Raw genomic sequence first — 17,254 nt, 5'->3', positions numbered from 1 at the left:
ATTTTTTAAAAAAAAAAGGCAGAAAGAAAAAGAGCTCGCCTAAGGAAATTTTATTATCTTTTAATATAAATTTTTCTAAATAGAATATCAAAATTATTTGGACTAATTGTAGAACGACATGAATATGTCGATTCGTGAGTTAGAGGTAACAATGTTACATATTGATTGTAACACAGTTGTCACGATCCAATTTCTCTTGATGGCGCCCAACACTACAGCTAGGCAAGCCAACTAGTAATTTAAACCCATATTCAATTCTTTTAAAATTAACCGAGTAATTAAACTCTTCTTACTTGCAGGAATTTAGTAAATTAAAACAATCAAGAACAAAATTTAAATCCAAATATTCTACTAGTGTGTGTGCCAAGACCTGGTGTCACAAATGTATGAGCATCTAGTAGATTATACAAACTTCAAATACTGACTGAAATAAAATAGACAGAATGCAAATACAAGAAGAGACACTGGTAGCTGCAAAACGGCTCAGAAAGGCAGCTCACCACTACGCCTCTGGATAACGTGGGTGTGCGATGATAGATCCTCCATTAGTGCCTGTCTCAGATCCTACACAAAAAGTGCAGCAAGTGTAGCATGAGTACGTAAACAACGTGTACTCAATAAGTATCAAGCCTAATCTCGAAGAGGTAGAGACGAGATGACCGACTTTAACACTCAATATGGGTCAATAATAATAATTGAAATAAAACTAAAATATCTAAATCAACATGATTCACAAAGTTAACAATAATTTATTTAACCAGCAGAAATAATTAAATTCCTTCAAATGCAATAATTTCCAAACTATTAATTAAATTCGCAAACTGCAATTTAAATGCCAAGGTATCGTATAATTATCATTATTAGGAACGATTTCTGCTGAGGTCGTACGGCCCGATCCAAAGTGTCATGTACACTGTCGAGGGATGTGCGGCGCGATCCATAGATGCATCTATCCTGCCGAGGCGTTCGGCCAGCTCCACAAGAAATGAGAACATTTTCTTATGTACCTCCAGAAGGAGAGTATATTTATTATAAGATCAATTCGAGAGGATGAACAATTTCTTTAACAATTAATTAATTTAAACATAAAATTAAGTATATGATAATTTCATCTTTTAATATTTTTCCCTAACAATTCACAATATATACCAAATAATTTATTTAAATAACGGATACAATTTACACAAGTAATTCATGCTTTGAATCCTAAACTTCCAGGACATTAGCATTAATAGTTGCTACGCACGGACTCTCGTCACCTCGTGCGTACGTAGCCCCCCACAATTAGCAACAATTATTAATTTAATTACCTATGGGTAATTTCTCCCTCACAAGATTAGACAAGAGACTTACCTCAACTTGCTCCAATTTAATCCACTAGAAGGCCTTTTCCACGATTATCCAACTCTGTCTGGCTCGAATCTAGCCAAAATAATTCGATACAATCACTAAAAATTATAGGAATCAATTTCATAAGAAATACTACATTTTTCAATAAAAATTCAAAATTAACTCAAAAATCATATGTGGGGCCCATGTCTCGCAATCTGGCGAAAGTTACGAAATATTAACGCCCATTCAACCACGTGTCTACCCATACCAAAATTACTAAATTCCAATAACAATTCGGTCCTCAAATCCTCAAATCTATCCAAGAGGGTTTTTCAATATTTTTCAACTTAATTCACCAATTAAATGATAAAAACAGTGATGAATTCGGGTAATCTAACCAATATTGAGTTAAGAACACTTACCCTATTATTTTCTCTAAAAATCTCCCAAAAATCACCTAAATCCGAGCTCCAAATCGGTAAAAACGAAGTCCCATTTTCAGAACTTAAACTCTCTGCCCAGTGATTTCTTCTACGCGATCGCGAACTTCCTCACGCGATCTCGAAAAATAATTTCAACACTGCCCAAAATTAACTCTACGCGATTGCATAAAGTTCCACGCGATCGTGAAGTACTGACTCCGCAAACCTAGCCGATTGCAAACATCCTCACGCGATCGCGAAGCATTAAGCGCGTGGCCCAGCTCCTCCCCAGTTTTCCCTACGCGATCGCAAACAACGCCACGCGATCGCGATGCACAGACTAGCCCAACCTACGCGATTTGCTGACTTGCCCATGCGATCGCATGGAACAAATTTTCAGCTATCCAAATTAAGCATACGCGATCGCAACCCCATTCACGCGATCGCGTAGAACAAAGTCGCCTCTGCCCAAATTACTCTACGCGATTGCAAACAAACTTACGCGATCGCGTATAAGGAAATCAGAAGAAAAATACCAGCAGCTATCAACAATCTCCAAAAGGTCAAAAGTGATTCGTTAACCGTCCGAAACTCACCTGATCCCCTCGGGACCTCAACCAAATATACCAACAAGTCCCAAAACATCATACGAACTTAGTCGAACCCTCAAATCACACCAAACAACGCTAAAATCACGAATCATCCTCTAATTCAAGTTTAATGAAACTTAAGATTTCCAACTTCTACATTCGGTGTCGAAACCTATCAAATCAAGTCCGATTAACCTCAAATTTTGCACACAAGTCATAAATGATATAACGGAGCTATAAAATTTTTCAGAATTGGATTCCGACCCCGATATCAAAAAGTCAACTCCTCGGTGAAACTTCCAAACTTAAATTCTTGTTTTAGCCATTTCAAGCCTAATTTAACTACGGACTTCCAAATAAAATTCTGAATACGCTCCTAAGTCCAAAAATCACCATACGGAGCTATTGGAACAGTCAAATCCCGATTCCGGGGCCGTTTTCTCAAAATATTGACCGAAGTCAAACTTAGCATTCTAAGGCCAACTTAAGGAACTAAGTGTTCCTATTTCAACCCGAACACTCCCAAATCTCGAATCAACAATTCTCCTAAGTCATAAATTAATAGAAACACATACATAGAGTTTTATTTAGGGGAACGGGGTTCTAAAAGTCAAAATGACCGGTTGGGTCATTACACCAATTTTTTAAAGAGATCTTTTTTGGGAGGTAAAAAGAGAGATATAGTGGTCTTTAGGCTAGCTAGTTCACTATCATTACTAAGTTTTGATTGTTGGATTTTAATCGAATAAGAAATCTAATTAATTGTCTGTCGCACTTCATGTTTTTTTTTGTTTTTGTTTTTGTGTGTGTTATTGTTTTTTTCAATAGGTAGTTCTAAATTAAATCTGTCCCTTGTTTGGGGACACAAAAATGAGTTCTAACTTGATGATTATGATAAGGAATAGTGTATTCAAAAGATATTTATAGAAAATCTTTCATAAAAAGAAGAATTTTTGTAATGTTGAAAATTAGCCAAATTATCTGCTTATAACATGCAAACATGACCTGATAGTGAAAATATTTTTTACAGCATTAGAATAGTGGATATTAGTTAAATTCTATGATAAAATGGTAATGAAATTGATGATAACATGGTAGAACGGTAGATCCTTAATTCTAAGAGAGAATTAAGAGCACAATTACAACAACTTGATGAATTCCCATAAAGTAGGGTTTAAGGAGGGTAGTGTGTACGCAGATCTTACCCCTACCCCGAAGAATAGAGATGTTGTTTCTGATAGATCCTCGGTTCAAGAAATTAAGAGCACAATTAAGGAAGAAAAAAAAAAAGATATATATAACCTTCTCCCAGAAATAAAGAATCAAAGCAATTGCCATGCATGAGAGCAATAACTTTAAGATTAAAAATACTTTACTTGAGCAAAATGACTAGTACAAATCTTAATCATTTAGGTGTTATATATGCTGGCAAATCGAATATGGTATATATAATAGAGGTTTACGTGCCTCTCACAAACCACAATATAATATTCTATATTATGAATAGGGTCGGAGGGAGAGTATAAGTTACGGGTTTGTACGAACTTAGTAATTTTTGTTTAAACCTTATATTTGTACTAGAAAATCCATTAAATATGTGTAACTATTCAATTATGAACCCAGTAACTATAACGAGCTATGAGTTCGACGACAAATTCAGAACCCAAAAACTTTAAATTCTGATTCCACCCATAATTTATGAATCATGGGTACATTATATATGTATCTCCTTATTACGCTAAGAATCTTCCCTTTCTTCAGTTCATCTTCATATTCCTCACTTCATATATAGTTCAATACAATAGTACTACAACTCAGCTTACCATAATCGCCGTCCAACCATTTATTTTATTAAAAATATTCTCCATTCCATATCTTATTTCTTTATTATACCATACATTTACAAGGAAACGTATAATACATTAACTAATTTCCTCAGTTTGTGGTGTCAGTTAACCTCAATAAAAAATTAAAAAAAATGAGAGAAGCTTGTAATCGACTTCTTGATCATCTGTCTTTTGGTGTCATTTCTGGATAAATAGAATTATCCTCAATAATTTGCTTATTGTTTGATTAATGCTGGTTTAAGTTCTATATAGAGCCATCATAATCAAAAGAAAATTATTGTTTCAGCAAACTAATTATGCTTGTGAACTGAAGTATGTTTCATCAGATAAAAGGAAATTATAAGCTACGTGTCTATTGACTTCAATTAGTAATATAAATAATTACCTTATTCAATTAATACTTCTGCATAATTTAGTAAGATGCATTATGAATACTAACACGAAAAAAAAATTGAATATAGTAGTACGCAAGTGTACTTTTTTAATTAAAAAATCTTTATACATACGGTGCAATGATAAAGTTGTCTTTATGTGACTTATTGGTCACGAGTTCGAGCTGTGGAAGCAGTTACTAATAATTGTATTAGGGTAGATTGTCCACATCATATGTACCCTAAGGATGCGACCATTCTCTGAACTTTGTGTAAATGCGAATACTTTGTGCACTAGATTGACTTTTTTTAACTGTATACGTATGGTTTGATCTGAAGACATTATATTGCGTTCGTTGTCAATATAGTAAATACACAACTGTCAAAATACTATCCAAAATTGAAGAAACAATAATGTAGTGAAGCTGTAGATGAACGTGAATACTGGATCTCCTGTTCTTGTTTCGAGGCATTCATTGTGGCAAATTCTAAGAAAAAAATGGGTCCTGCAAATTAAATGAGGTGAGAAAAAGACATAAAACAAAACACTACTCGTAGAAATTTGGGCACCAACAGAACCTGTGTCTTAATTGTAAAAGAATATTTACAAGGATATCCAAATGTTTGAGTGCCAAATTAATTCACACTTAACCAATAATCACATGAACATTATCCATTTCTAAACCAGTTATCGATTTTAATTAATACACTCCTACAATGTGAACATTATCCTTTGCACTAATTGATGAACACTTTGCTTAATTCCATTAAATGAACTTAATTTTTTTTTTCTTAATATTTTGGTGAAGAGACCATAAAAGTTATAAAGTTGTCAGACACGATTAATTTGGCATGGACTATTTGAATTGAATCACTAGCCTTTGGGAATGGAGGGAAGAATTTGTTAATTCCTTAAACCAAAAATGTGTCGCATATATAGCCTTTGGTGCTAGGAGAATTCTTTCACACGATAATAAAATATGTGTATACGGTCGAAATAGATTTCGGCCCTCCTATGTTCGATCGAGTTCAAATGATAAGCGACCGGAGTGAGATTTTGGGATGAGTTCCGAAATCAGTACAAACAAGCTTCGGGTTTCAAGACTAATCGAGGAGTCGGCTCTTCGATACCATTATCGAGCCATGACCAAATCGACCCGCAAGGCAACGCGAGGGTAGTCGGAAGCGCACTACATCCATCCCGAAGGTCGAACTCAAACCAAAGCCGAGGGCTCGGCCCAATAACGAGTTCGAGCCAGTATCGAGCTCGCAGACAAGAGTCGTTACAACCGCACTAAGGGAGAGAATCTTGGCGAAGAAACAATTCATCATGGGTTCTCCACTATATGCTTTTTTTATTATAAATAAAGTAGAATCCCCCTACTATAAAGGGGAAATCCTTGTAAACATAAGACTCTCTCACACATTGTAATAAAAGATTACTTCTCATATTAAAAGATGTCTCCTTGTGCTTGTTTCACTTTATCTTATCAGTTTTTCTTGCTCACTATTCTCATATATCAAATTATACGGTTTGTATCAAATTATATCACATATCTTTAGAACCATATTCAAATTTAACCTTATCCGATTTTTCGGGTAAACAGTTTGGCGCCCACCGTGGAGCTAAGGATAACAGTGGTTGTTTGATACAAATCAGCAATACACACCAGTTTACAGCTCTGAATCAGCAATGACAAACCCTCGATTCATGGATTTACCTATCGATCACGAAGCCGACCTTCGGGACGAAACCAACAACTTGATACCCAGGGCCGGAAGGCCACTTAATAACGTCACTGAAGCTCGAGTCGAAGTACCTAAAATTCGAGTTGAAGTACCGCTAGATGTCAATTCACAAGTGACTCTTGAGGCAAACCAACGCTCTGAATCAGAGAAACGCATTCAGGGCGGTACTCAATCCGTAGCTCGAGACACCCATAATGTGGAGGAGATCGGAGTCAGCTTACGGATGATCTTCGAGATGTTACAAGCCCAACAAATAGCGATAGCTCAGTTGCAGAGCCAAACTCAGGTACAAAGCAGGCCGGAGCCCGATCCACTTCGAGAAATCACCCACAGAACAGAGCCAGCCATAGTGAAGTTAAACGAGCAAGAATCGGGGACTACCCCAGAAATTACTAAATTGCTTGAGGAACTCACAAAACGAGTCGAAGCCAATGATAAAAAAGAAAAAATATATAATTCCAGGGTCGATCAGATCCCGGGAGCTCCACCAATGATAAAAGGGCTAGATTCGAAGAAATTCATCCAAAAGCCTTTTCCATCGAGTGCAGCCCCAAAACCAATCCCCAAAAAATTTCATATGCCCGAAATTCCCAAATATAATGCTACGACCGATCCTAACGAATACGTCACCTCTTACACGTGTGCCATCAAGGGTAACGACTTGGAAGACGACGAGATCAAATCCGTGTTATTGAAAAAATTCGGAGAGACCCTCTCGAAGGGAGCAATAATTTGGTATCATAATTTGCCCCCAAATTCTATCGATTCCTTTGCCATGTTAGCGGATTCGTTTGTAAAGGCACATGTTGGTGCCATAAAGGTTGCAACAAGGAAATCAGACCTCTTCAAAGTAAAGCCAAGCGGTAATGAAATGCTGAGGGAGTTCGTGTCCTGATTTCAAATGGAACGCATGAAATTGCCACCGATTACAGACGATTGGGCCGTCCAAGCTTTCACCCAAGGGTTGAACGAGCAAAGTTCAATAGCAGCACATCGGCTGAAGCAATATTTGATCGAGTATCCGGCAATAACTTGGGCGGCTGTGCACAACTGATATCAGTCAAAAATCAGGGTCAAAGACGACCTGTTGGGACCTCCTTCTGGGTCCATGCACCAGAACAGGACAGCTATTAAAATCCATAGGGATATCGACAGAGAACGAAGGTCGAACAGAGACCGATATCAACCGTACGTCGCAGATCGAATGAACAATGGCTCAGCACGCAATTCCGCTCGGAACAATCGAAGGGGTGATCGAGGACAAAAATCTCGGTGACTTATGACCAAGAATGGCTTCGATAAATATGATGATCCTATAGAGGAACCTCGGCTGTCGGAGTACAACTTCAGCGTCGACGCATCGGGCATTGTATCGGCAATCGGAAGAATCAAAGATACTAGGTGGCCCAGACCCATGCAAATCGACCCTTCCCATAGAAACCCGAATTTGATGTGCAAGTATCACGGCATGCATGGACACAGGACCGAGGATTGCAGACAATTTAGAGAAGAGGTAGACCGCCTATTCGATGAGGGCCACCTTCGAGAGTTCCTCAGTGACCGAGCCAAGAACCACTTCAGAGAAAGGGACGCCAACAAAAAGGATAAACAAGAGGAACCATGCTCAAGTACGGCAAGATACCGGCCATGAGGGAAAAACGAAGTCGAGGTTATGTACCCAACGACACTCTATCATTCGGAGTTGAAGAAGCCGAGGGCATCTCTCAACCCCACAACGACGCTCTGGTAATTTCTATCCTATTGAATAAAGCCCAAGTTAAGCGTGTTTTAGTGGATCCAGGTAGCTCTGCTAATATCATCCGATCTTGGGTAGTGGAGCAGCTCGGTTTGCAGAATCAGGTTGTGCCCACAACTCGGGTCTTGAACGGTTTCAATATGGCCAGTGAAAAGACTAAAGGGGAGATTACTCTACCAGTGAATGTAGTAGGAACCATCCAAAATACCAAATTCCACGTAATCGAAGGGGATATGAGGTATAACGCCCTACACGATAGGCCTTGGATCCACAATATGAAGGCAGTGCCTTCGACCCTCCACCAAGTAATGAAATTTCCTACGTCGGACGGCGTGAAAATAGTATACGGGGAGAAACACGTTGCGAAGGAAATGTTTGTGGTCGATGAGGTAACGTCGATACCAACGCTATCGGTCTCGGAAAGATAGAGCACTAAAGATAGACGAAGAACCAAATAACAATCATAACCACCAGTATCGACCGAACCGGTGGAATAGGAAATAGAGGATGACGAGGAAGAGTTTCTGACACCTCGAGCTTTCATCATCCCAGATGACTCCGATGCCACCAAATCTACGATCGAAGAACTGGAGCAGGTTATATTAATCGAATATCCGCCCGATAGAAAGGTATACCTGGGAACGGGATTGACCCCCAAACTAAGGGAAAAAAGCATTCAATTTCTTATCGATAACATAGACTATTTTGCTTGGTCCCATTTAGACATGTCAGGGATCCCACCGTCAATAACAACGCACTAGTTGAGCTTGAATCCTAGGTTCAAACCGGTGAAGCAAAAAAAATAAGACCTCAGTCCGAGGTAAAACACGCATTTATAAAGGATAAGGTAACTAAACTTCTCAAAATAGGTTCAATTCGGGAAGTAAAATATCCCGAGTGGTTAGCCAACGTAGTTGTAGTCCCCAAAAGGGGGTACAAACTTAGAATGTGCGTAGATTATAAAGACCTAAACAAAGCATGCCCCAAAGATTCTTTTCCACTGCCAAGCATCGATCGCATGATCGATGCCACAGCCGGCCACGAGATCCTTACTTTTCTCGACGCCTACTCAGGGTACAATCAAATTCGAATGAACCCGGAGGACTAGAAAAAAACTTCATTTATCACCAAGTACGGAACCTATTGCTATAATGTAATGCCATTCAAGCTAAAAAATGCAGGAGCTACTTACCATCGCCTAGTGAATAAAATGTTCGAAGAACAAATAGGTAAGTCGATGGAAGTTTACATTGATGACATGCTAGTTAAGTCCCTACGCGCAGAGGACCATTTGACTCATTTGCAGGAAACGTTCAAGATCTTAAGGAAATACAACATGAAGCTCAACCCCGAGAAATGTGCTTTCGGGGTTGGATCGGGCAAGTTCCTTGGTTTCATGGTATCGAATCAGGGAATCGAGATCAACCCCGATAAAATTAAGGCCATCGAAGACATCACCGTCATGGATAGCGTGAAAGCAGTGTAAAGGCTTACCGGGCGGATAGCTGCCTTAGGCCGATTCATTTTAAGATCGAAGCCACAAATTGTTTTCTCTACTCAAAAGTAAGAACGATTTCGCCTGGACCCCAGAATGCCAACAGGCACTAGAGCAATTGAAGCGGTACCTATTGATCCCACCACTACTTCACACTCTGAGGACAGATGAGAAGCTATACTTATACTTGGTGGTATCGGAAGTCGTGCTAAGTGGCATCTTAATTCGAGAAGAGCAAAGTACATAGTTTTCTGTTTATTATGTAAGTCGGACATTAGGGGAAGTAGAGGCTAGATACCCTCACCTAGAGAAATTAGCACTTGCACTAATAAGCGCCTCTAGAAAGTTAAGACCATACTTTCAATGTCACCCCATATACGTTTTGACACTTACCTACTTCGCAATATTTTGCACAAGCCCGAACTATCAAGTCGATTGGCCAAATGGGCCGTCGAACTTAGTGGGTACGATATCGAATATCAACCCCGTACGACCATCAAATCCCAAATTTTAGCGGACTTCGTGGCTGATTTCACGCCAAACCTTGTGCCCGAAGTTGAAAAGGAACTCTTGTTAAAATCGGGTACGTCGTCGGGGGTTTGGACCCTCTACACAGACGGTGCTTCAAATGTGAAGGGGTCCGGACTTGGCATCGTGCTAAACCCTCCCACAGGTGGCACTATTAGACAATCCATCAAAACCAGTAGATTAACTAACAATGAGGCCGAGTACGAGGCCATGATTGCAGGTCTCAAGCTAGCTAAAAGCCTGGGAGCAGAAGTCATTGAAGCCAAATATGACTCTTTACTAGTGGTGAACCAAGTAAATAAAACTTTCGAGGTTCGAGAAGATAGGATGCAAAGGTATTTGGACAAATTGCAGGTAACTCTACACCGTTTCAAAGAATGAACCTTACAACATGTGCCTCGAGAACAAAACTTTGAGGCCGACGCACTCTCAAATTTGGGATAGTCGGTCGAGGAGGATAAGATCAACTCGGGTACTGTCGTTCAGCTCTCGAGATCTGTAATCGAGGATTGACATGCCGAAATAAATTCCACGAGCTTAACCTAGGATAACCTATTGGAACCGTCAAATCCCGATTCTAGGGTCGTTTTCTCAAAATATTGACCGAAGTCAAACTTAACCCTTTTAAAGTCAACTAAGAAACCAAGTGTTCCGATTTCATCCCGAACCCTTCCAAATCCCGAACTCACCATCTCTGTAAGTGATAAAATAGTAAATGCACATACGAGGAGTCTTATTTAGGGGAATGGGGTTCTAGAAAGCAAAATGACCGGTCGGGTCGTTACACCGAGGGGCTCGGGTGAGTTTTAGATAGTTCTGGGTTGTGTTACTCGTTTTTTATGTTTCAACGTCGTTTCTACAAGAATAAATGATACCACATTAATAAAATGAGCTCTAATTTCTCTTTTGATTGAATCATTAGATCTATATCATAATTTTGGAACCATAGCAACTGAAATCATCAAGTTTCGATATTGTATGAGGAAATTATGGTCATTTTACTAAGAATTGGGTTGCTAGATAATTTTCAGATTAATTAAGCAATTGCCACTAAATTCGTATTTATAAATTTACACTATTTTCAAATATTGAAACCAACATATCTCCTTCATTATAAGGTCATATAGAGTGATTCAAAAGCCTAACCTGACTGGCATTTCACAAGGAATTCATTTGGCACATAAAACGAGATAGAACAACTTGGCAAAAATATTTAATATCGAGGGTTTGTTCATTTGGTTATATTTTGATTTGGGGAGCTCAGTTTTGGGTAATTGTTTAGGCAATTTTTACCATATGGATTGGGGTAAGTGTTCTCTACTCGATTTTGGTTATATTTCGTGAATCTATCTTCGTTTTTAGTAATTAGATTGTGAATTTTAAAGAGAAAATTGAGGAATTTTGTCCAAAGTTTCATAGAGTGAATGTTTGAGTTTTGAACATCGGTTCGGGGTCGGATTTGGTTGAAACTAGTATGGTTGGACTCGTAATTGAATGTGTTATCAGATTTTGTGAGTTTTGTTGGGTTCCGAGGTGGGGGTCCGGGTTCGACTTTTTGGTTGACTTTGGGGTTTTGATTAAATATCCGACCTTTATCATTTGGAATTATTTCCTTAGGCATGATTTGATGTTCTTGAGTTGATTTTGGCTAGTTTCGAGCCATTCGTAGGTCGATACGTGTAGGATGGCATTTTTAGACTTCTAAACTTGGTGCTGAGGGTGTGAACCCCTGAATATACATGATATGTATTTGGTGTTGAGGTGACGCACATGCTAGGTAACGGGCGTGTGGGCGTGCACCGTGTGAATTGTGACTCGGTTATTTCTGTGGTACTGTATAGTTACTTAATCTTATATGTATCCATGAAATATCTACGTGATAGAGTAATTGAGCTGTGATCCATGTTAGAAACCATATTCAGGCTACATGATTATCCTGTTGGGACCCACTGAAGTCATTTTGCTATTGAGTTATCTGCTTACATTTAAATTACATACTCAGCCATACGCCTTCGTTTGCATATCATATCTCAGTCTCTGTTACCATTTATTGGTACGTCATATCATTATTTTTGGGCTGATGTTTCATGATATTGTGAGCCCGAGAGACTGGAGAGATTAATGACTGAGTGAGGCCGGAGTCCTGATTGTGAGGATATTGATGGGATCGGGTTGCACGTCACAACATGTATTATTGATTTTATGATGGGATCGGGCTGTAGGCCACAACAATTATTATTGATTTATGCTATAATTGGATTAGTATAGCGCTTGGGGTGGAATTGCCCCTCCGAAGTCTGTACATCAACAGTAAGCGCAGGTACCTAGAGAGTGCGGGTGCGAGTGCTAAGCGTGAGTGCCGAGAGCGAGTGCTGAGTGACTGTGAGGACTGAGTGACTGGGAGGACTGGGTGAATCGATACTTTGGGAGTATACATATGGTTTTATCACTATGTTGCATAGGATACGACATACACATTGACATATAGGCATAGAGATGTACTTTCCTCATGCCACTTGATAATGGAACATCTTACATGTTGTTGGAAGTTTTGGGGAAAAATCACAATTTTCAAACTTACTCATATTTTTGGTATTTTTGGTGAAAGATTTGGGATTTACTGTTATAGTTGAAAAGCATGCCTATTTTCTATAACTGTGAATGAGCTGAGCATTTTATCTTTGAGTTACTTCTTTTAGAACTTTTATTATGTTGTTATGTATTGGTGTTGGACTCCGACTTTTGTCCCAACTCGTCACTACTTTCAACCTAAGGTTAGGTTTGTTACTTATTGAGTACATGGGGTCGGTTGTACTCATACTACACTTCTACACCTTGCGTGCAGATTTTGGATGTTGATGTTGTTGTATATGACGGGAGCTAGCATTGAAGATGTACCTACGTTCCAGTTATAGCTACCTCTTATTCATGGTAGCTTTATACTTATGAAAATTTGTTTATGTTCATTTCAGACCGATTATGTATTTATTACATACTAGCTTTGTAAACTCTAAATCTTAGAAGCTCATGATTTGTACTACGAGTCCTTGGGAAATTCTTTGTATAATAGTTTAGTTGTATTACCATTTCTTCTCTTAATAAATATCATTTGAACTGGTTTATTATTAATTGGCTTACCTAACGGGTTGGGTTAGGTTCCATCACGACTAGTTAGATTTTGGGTCATGACAGATAATTAATTGTAGTCATTGAGGAGAGTAATGGTTGCATGGAGGAGTGAAATGGTGCATGGGGGAGTGAAATTAACTACTGGAAAGTGTAATGGTTGCATGGAGGAGTGGAAGGGGCTACTGGAAAGTGTAATGGATGGATGGAGGAGTAGAAATGGGTGTTGGGAAGTGTAATGTCCGCATGGAGGAGTGGAGGTGGCTAATAGGAAGTGTAATGGTTGCATAGGGTCTCTACAAAGAGACTTTAAGTCCTACTGGGAAGTGGAGTAGTATTTTAACTCTACCTATATATTTTTCTCGTATGCTAACCCTACATAAAACAAACAAACTGAAACTACTACTACATCTAAGCAAAACGATGGATAGGACTCTAATCAAGAAATTTGTTGAATATCCACTACATGATTCACCCGTTAGTCATAATATTTTGTAACAAAATCTTAAGTGTTACTTTACTAAGATGAAGCGTGAGGTTAGTGAATTGCTTGAGAGGATGGTTCGTGACTCAAGCATTGATTACCTAAAAAGTGTCATGTTGGAGGAGCATTCGCTAACTTCAATTTATACCATGCTTGATGATATGCCCAGACCATCCGTCAGAATGGAGCTAAGAATAATTGTATTGTTGTTATCACTAGTGACACTGAATCCGCCTCCAAGACGACAAGTCTCTCTCTGTGACCCAGAATCTTGAGTAGTCCATGCATTATGAAGTTTTCTCTCAAGTTGTCTTTTGCTTATGGTGATGTTTTTCTAATAGTCTATGAAGTTGTCTACTCCTTATGGTGATGTTTTTATTGATCTTATTATGTTTTGGTGATGTTATGGAATCTCATATTATTGAAACTATATTATTATATCTTTGAATCATTTTTTTTCTTAAATGATCATTTGATGCAAGTTAACAAAACCGTCTAATTGTCTTCAAAAGTGCAACTGTTCGTTTGATGCCTAATGTAATGAAAGAACTACGAGTAGCATTTGTAAAGATTAATTAAGTCCTCTAAAGGTGGTCAATTGTTTGCCAAATTAAGAAAGCACATTAAACTTTTGACATCAACACATTAAACTTTTGACATCAACACATTAAACTTTTGACACCAACCTTGGACAATAGAAAAATGTATTGTCAAGAAATATGTAAAAAAAAACTTGAAGTTAGTTGAGAATAGAAGAAGTACTTATGAAGCAAACTTCCCAAATTCTTGTCAAAAGAAGGAATTTTTTAGAGATAAATCAAATAGTGTCCAAAATCTGACATTACTACATATTTCCATAATCAAACAAATGTGAAAAGTTCATCTAACATTCCAGGCAGTGTCCAAAAAACTGATGAATATCATGGATTAATGTAGTAAGGTTTAAAACAGGTGCAAAATGAATCTAACGCTTATAACTACTTAATATCTAGTCAGTAGATGATAACACTTTGACACTTAGAACTAAACTTTTCAATAAAGATCCAACAATATAGACAAAATATTCAGTTCATAAGGGAAAAATAGTTTTATTAATAATCAAACTGAACATTTTTCTGATATCTTCATCCCTACAAACATTCCAGCTAACAACATAAATGAAATAACACTTGCTCCATTGTCACCCTCAACCCCTACACCACTTTCATCTATAAACGAACTTGAAGATGGTTCTTCACTGTCAGCATTTTCTTCTTGGAATTCATTGAATGCTGCTATAGCTTCATCATAAGATTTGAAAGACTGGAAGATGATTCCTTTGAAACCTATAACCATAGGAGCACACTCATACCAAGAGTTGTATAATCTGGGCCTTTTACCACGAAATACCACATACACCTTCGATGTCGATATTGTAATGATCCAACCGGTCGTTTTGCCATCTAGAATCCCCGTTTCCTTAAATAAGACTCCCCGTATGTGATTTTACTATTTTATGACTTGCGGGGATGGTTAGTTCAGGAATTGAAAGTGTTTGGGTTGAAATCGGAACACTTGGTTCCTTAGTTAGCTTTTAAAAAGGGGTTAGTTTGAGTTCGATCAAAATTTTAAGTAAATGAGCCCGGAATAGGGATTTGACGGTTCTAATATGTTTGTATGATGATTTGGGCTTGGGCGTATATTGGTATCGGGTTTTGGACGACCCATGAACGTTTCAACGCCTAATAGTGAAAGTTGGCTCTTTGAAGGTTTTAAAGTTCTTTAAATTTGGTTTGGAGTAGGTTTTGGAGTCATCGAGGTCCGTTTGAGATTCTGAGCCTGGGAATAGTTCTGTATGGTGATTTAAGACCTGCACACAAAATTTGGTGTCATTCCGAGCAGTCTATGTATGATTCAGCGCGTTCAGAGCGATTTGGAATGGGGTATGATTCTTAGTTTTGATATTGTTTTACGCATTTAGAGGGTTTCGAGCGTTTTCATTTTATGATTTCAAACTTGTTGGTATATTCGGGCGGGTCCCCGGGGGCCTCGAGTGTTAACCGGATGAGGCTCGGACCAAGTTTGGACTTGGGAGGAACAACTGAAGCTTCCAGCTTCTGGTGTAATCGCACCTGCGGTTGGACAGCCGTAAGTGCGAGCCCACAGATGCGCCATTTTTGGATGCAGAAGCGTCTTGGAGACTTGGCCGGTGGACCGCAGAAGCGGCGTCGTGTGCGCAGAAGTGACCACACTTTTGCGATGAAGAGCCACATAAGCGAGATTGCAAAAGCAGAAATACGTCTGCAGATGCGGCCAGCGCTGGCCCTGTGCGTCACTACAGATGTGGACCTCTGCCCACAGAAGCGGAACCGCAGATGCGGGCCTCTGCCCGCAGATGCGAAAATTGCAGAAGGCAGAACCTTCATTTAAGTTGAGGCTCAGCCATTGTTTAGCCCATTTTCTTCATTCTTGGGCGATTTTAGAGCTTCTTGAGAGAGGTATTCACCTAGAAACTTGTAGGTAAGTTAATTCTACCTATTATGAGTTAAATACATAGATTATGGGTAGATTATAATATGTACATTATGAAAATCAAGGGTTTAGATGAAAAATCTAGGTTTTGATAAAAATATTATTTTAACCACGAAAATGGTTATGGTATGGGATGAAAATTGTATATTTGAATTCTTGAGGTTATGTGTGATGATTTCCTTCGAAAGTTTCTGGAATCCGGGCATGTGGGCCCGGGGTGAATTTTAGGAATTTTACCAATTTGGATTGGGTAATTATCCTAATAGATAAATTATGAAATTTTGAGTATTTATTGATTAAATTATATAGCATTTGGCTAGTTTCAGATTTTTCAGCACCAATTGAGGCTTTAACGCAGAATTGTGATTGGGAAGTGGACTTTGAGACTAGATAAGTCTCTTGTCTAACCTTGTAAGAATGAATTTACCCCATAGGTATTTTAAATAAATATTTGTTTCTAATTGTGGGGGCTACGTACATACGTACGAGGTGACGAGAGTCTGTGCGTAGCTACTATTATGCTATTGTCTGAGTAGTATTAGGACCCAATTCATGAACTATTTGCGTAGCTACTTATAAAATATCCTTCTCTTCTTGTGGAGCGGGCCGAACACCTCGGCAATAGTTAGATGCATCTATGGATCGTGTCGCACGTCCCTTGGCAGTGTATACGTTACTCTGGATCTTGTCATACGACCTCGGCATAGATCGTGCTTAATAATAATAAATTACACGATGCTTTGACATTTTTTTGTAGCTTGTGAAGATAAACGATTTATTGGAAATTATTAATTATGAAAGAATTATTTATTTTTGCTCATTAAAGAAATTATTGCTATTCACATAAACCATGTTTATTTAAATATCTTTGTCTTTATATTATTGACCCATAGTAAGTGTCGAAGTCGACCTCTCGCCACTACTTCTTAGAGATTAGACATGATACTTACTGGGTACACGTTGTTTACGTACTCATGCTACACTTGCTGCACTTTTTGTGCAGGATCTGAGACAGGTGTTTCAGGTGGTCCTTCCGGCGCGCA

This window comes from Nicotiana tabacum, chromosome 2 (genome assembly GCF_000715075.1).
Source record: "Nicotiana tabacum cultivar K326 chromosome 2, ASM71507v2, whole genome shotgun sequence".
Lineage (NCBI taxonomy): Eukaryota > Viridiplantae > Streptophyta > Magnoliopsida > Solanales > Solanaceae > Nicotiana > Nicotiana tabacum.
This window is presented reverse-complemented; position numbering follows the sequence as displayed.